The 5,000-nt window shown below is 36.9% G+C and overlaps 1 protein-coding gene across 1 annotated transcript in view; it reads right to left on the bottom strand.

Annotated features, from left to right (window-relative positions):
* tjap1 (tight junction associated protein 1 (peripheral)) overlaps positions 1-5,000 on the bottom strand; it is a 95,804-nt gene that overhangs the window by 67,432 nt on the left and 23,372 nt on the right.

The raw sequence follows: 5,000 nt of genomic DNA, 5'->3' as shown, positions 1-5,000 counted from the left end.
ACCTGAACAGGTGAAGAGATGACCGTGTCTTAATAACACACCTGAACAGGTGAAGCATGGCGGGGCTACAGGTGAATAATTTAACGAGCTGAGCTGGTCGAGGTCAGGTGACTGAGACTCTGGAAAAACACCCACATGCCCACACACACACTCTGCCCACATGCCCACATGCGCCCACACACACACACACACACACACACACACACACACACACTGCCCATGGGCTCTAGCAGATTATTACCTCACTTTCCACGGAAACACAAATCAACACACACACACACACATTCTAGCTCATAATTCATTTCTCTCCCTCTGCCTCTGTCCCTTCTTCCATCTCTCCTCTTTTCTTCCCCTCTGCCGCTCTCTTGCTCCCTCTCTCCTCCCTCCATCACCACTCTCTCCTTCCACCCGTTCACCCTTCACTCCCCCTTTCTTTCCTTCTCCCTTCCTAATCCTGTCTTCTTTATCACATCTCCCTCTCCCCCTCTCTCTCTCCCATTAGAGTGGTGGGGGGGGGGGGGGGGGGGGCGGCAATGCAGTTAATACAAGTACATAGGGATGTAACGGTATGAAAATTTAACCCCACGGTTATAGTGACCAAAATTATCACGGTTTTCGGTATTATCACGGTTTTAAAAATGGTGTGTACAATATGTTAAGAAAGCGCTGATGGGTGTAGACAAGCTGAAATATTTTAGTTTAAAAAAGTTTGACAGTGTTTATTACATTAAATATATAGGCAAACCCTTATTGCCTTCAGCAGGATACCGATCATTCACAGCAGTGGCAATCCTAGTCTCTGCTCATCCCTCCACACACACAGAAAATGGCTTGTCTTGTTTCTATTGCATATTTTGAATTCATAAACTTTATATAATTTGCTAATAGTTTAGAATATGTTAGGATCTGCATAATTACTTATAGCTAAAAATATTCAGTAATTTGAATACTTCATATTGATTTTTTTAACTATTACACTTGTCTTTAATGACTTTAATGTTGTGTAGGTCTAATTGAGAGTAGTGGTGGGGAAAAAAATCGATTCTGTTCAGTATCGCAATATTTTGTGCATGCGATTATATCGATACGAGTAGCTCAAGTATCGCAATACTTAATTATATAATTTAATTATCTATTTTACTTTTATTTGAGGCGAGTTTACTCAGGGTTTACACTGATCACATTAAATTTGCTAGATAGATAGATAGATAGAGATACTTTATTGATCCCCAAGGGGGAATTTCAATATATTACGCTCTCAAGGTGACGCTTGTTGTGGCGTTTTACTGTCCATTCAACGGCGATTTCAAATCCAAAGTGTGGGTGTGTTTCGGTTCTCAACAAAAAGCAAATAGTAAGGACCTTGATATGCACCATGCCATGACAAAGTGAGTTGAACAGTGCTATTTTCCTTATTTTTTGTAATGCCTTCGAACAATATGAGAGACATGAATAGCAATATATCGCAGAATCGAATCGCAATACTTGTTGTATCGCAATATGTGTAGAATCGCAATAATATCGAATTGTGGCCCAAATATCGCAATAGTATCGAATTGTCATTCTTTTGCCAATTCCCACCCCTAATTGAGAGCCTGTCACTTTAAGAGATACGTGAAGTAGGCTAATTATATTAACCTTCATTCAGTTTTAGGAAAGTAGTCACCCATAGTTCAAGGATATCCGTTTTCATTGAATAAAATCAATGTTCAAAAAATTAACAAGTCAAAGAAAATATTGCTGGGATCATAGAAAAGATAAGTGTCTTGCAATGTTAACTTCTATGATTTTGGTGAGCATAGGCTACTGTAGGCCTACATTAATGATAGACATGACGCGTGAGCTAACGGGATAGTTACCTTGATGGAACTCTCAAGATGTAAAAGTTTGCCAATAGGCTGTGTAGCTTTTTTCGGAAATTTAACTAAACACTACAGTAAGCCTAAATGAACTAAATTCCATAGCCTACTGTATGTAGGTTACCGTGGCATTGTGCTCACTTTTTCCTTGGTTGGAAATGTTGGCTGCTTATAGCTCAACTTATGATTTGGAGTTTGGTATATCTGTTATATCCAATGAGTGACACCCAGCGCTCAACATAAAACTTCACGGCATTCTCCTGATAACGTTAGTAGAATAGCCTAGATTTAATGTGAACGTGTAGGCCTACATAAAAAGACGCAGAGTGGCTACATGATACAGCGCACGTTTTGGGGTGAAAATGTTGCGCCCTTTAAAAGCAGGTGTAGCCTTATCCGAATCATGGTTAAATCCATCAATTAGACAACAGAATTAGTAAGGTAAAGTTTTGTTTCATAGTTGCCTTCAGCTTGTGTCAAAAGCAGGCTCGGATGAAGCTGGGAGGAATTAAACACGCGGTTACCACACCGTAGTATCAACCGTGATAATAATGATATTCGAAATGAACACGGTAATTGTTATCGTCAACATTTTTTATCATAGTTTACCGTCACACCGGTAATCGTTACATCCCTACAAGTACACAGTGCAAACAATCACAGTAAGGAGTACTGTTTGTATTTCTTAAAACAATAGTCTAGGCTACTTTTTATAGAATGTTAATTTTGCACAAATATGCAATACATTTCACTTTAATGGTCCACGACTTGAACATTTACTTTTGGGCCGCGACTCTCCACCCCGATTCATTTTTGGCCCTCGATGGGGAAGTATTTGGGCACCCCTGCTCTAGAATCAGACAAGAATAACTACTGTACAAACGCTCCAGAATCAGATGAGAATAACTACTACAAACACTCATTCATACTTCTCACGCACATATACATACTTAACATACACACACACACACTTGCAAGTATGTATGTATGTATACGCATGCCAGTATGTATGTATGCAAGTGCTAGTATCAGCATATATGGGCCATTCTACAGAATTGGTGCAAATTCACACTTCAAAACTTCTTGAGAAAAATGTTTTTTTTCCTGCAAGTTTTGTAGTCATAAACATAGTAGTACATCTAAGGAACACTATTCTACTGATTGGACACTTTAATTTCCTATCGTGTTTTTATACAGTTTTGAAACTTTTTTTCTCTCCCAAAATGTGTCACTACCGAAACGCAACAACATTTGCTATAAAAATGAGTTTTTAAACATTAAACTTAATTATTCTTTACATCAACCTTCTAAATATATTTTTTACAATTTTTTAAAGACATTGTTATGGTTCTATTGATTAGAAATAGCATTTTAACAAAACCATAAGGGTGGTCCATCAAATTAAATTCATTTTGAAAGCGATATTTCTCTGTAAATGCCATATATGCACTGATACAAATTTCAAATTCAAGGATTCATTAGTTTAAATTTTTATCTCACTAAATAAAATTATGTAATCTTTTCTGATGGCAAAACATATTTTATTTTTCCAGAATAATATGTGTTTCGGTCGTGACTTCAAATGTTCGGTAGTGACGAACATATTTGACATTTCGATATTTTGTGTAAAAAAAAAGTAATTAGTTAGTCAAAATTGGTTGGCATCATGCAGCCAAAACATACAGAACAAAGAGGACCTAAAGCAACACCACATAAAAGCACTTTGCACTGACATTACGCTGAGGAGCTGGTGGATAGGTGAACGACGTCTAGCTCTGCCACTTATTTTAGATGGTAGTCCTAATCAAATCACATAAAAAATTACAGAAATATGTCTGACAAATTATTTGTACTGAAAAATAATATTTGTGCACTTGAACGTTTCTATTTATTTATCAAAATAAAGAAATAAGTGTCATTTTGTCACTACCGAAATAATCACGTCACAACCGAAATATCAACAAATGTTTCGGTTGTGACAGTTTCGGTAGTGACGAAATAAGCTCATTTTGATCCTACCACTAAGATGCTAGTCAGTAAGTAGTTAGCTAGCACAGTTCTCAGTTGTTGAAACATGAGTAAAACCTAAATGACCAGTAGAAACAATCAAAAAAACTTAATTAAGCACTGAAAATGTGTGTTCGGTAGTGACATTCTTAAATGTTACACACTGATTTCCAAACTTTCGATCACATTTACTTCAAAACAGTGGGCCTGATCTACTCACCAAGCCACCATGAGGGAGAGAGGTGCAGGCAAAACTTCCTGGTCCAAAAAGGAGGGGAGTGGCTTAAAGCAGTATCATATTATTGACCAAACTGTGCAATGTTTCGGTAGTGACGTGAAAATGCGGGACAGCATTTTTTACATGATTATTCATGATTTTTCCTGAAAATATCGAATAAATATATATTTTTTGTTTTAATTATCAGAAGTGTTCAAAAAGATACTTCTAAAAACAATGATTAAAAAATTTAAAAAAAATATTTCATATTTATTTTTCAATGGTAAAATTCAGACCTTAGCATTCGGGACAACCACCTCTCAATAGAAAGCACCATATAAATGATGATATTTTATATATAAAGCTTGCAGCTACATCAAATATTACTTTGGGTTTTGAGTGGTATTTGCTTGTATTATTTTATTATCAAAGAATTTCCTACATTACTGCTTATTAAATTCGTTTTTTGGTTCCGGGACAGCAATTTGCACGAATTCTGTAGAATCGCCCATATACAGTATATGCACATATACAGCCAGCTTAATAATGCCACACACACACACACACACACACACACACACACACACACACACACACACACACACACACACATATGCACATGTGAAGTATCATTTACGGCCTAAACGGCCCCCTATTAGAATCAGAACAACTACAAACACTCCAGAATCAGACCAGAATAACTACAAACACTCCAGAATCAGACCAGAATAACTACAAACACTCCAGAATCAGACCAGAATAACTACAACACACACTCCAGAATCAGACCAGAATAACTACAAACACTCCAGAATCAGACCAGAATAACTACAACACACACTCCAGAATCAGACCAGAATAACTACAAACACTCCAGAATCAGACCAGAATAACTACAAACACTCCAGAATCAAACA

Source organism: Sardina pilchardus, chromosome 18, assembly GCF_963854185.1.
Source record: "Sardina pilchardus chromosome 18, fSarPil1.1, whole genome shotgun sequence".
In the NCBI taxonomy this organism is placed as follows: Eukaryota; Metazoa; Chordata; class Actinopteri; order Clupeiformes; family Clupeidae; genus Sardina; species Sardina pilchardus.
The sequence above is the reverse complement of the archived record's forward strand: the minus strand, read 5'-3'. Positions and strand labels throughout refer to the sequence as shown.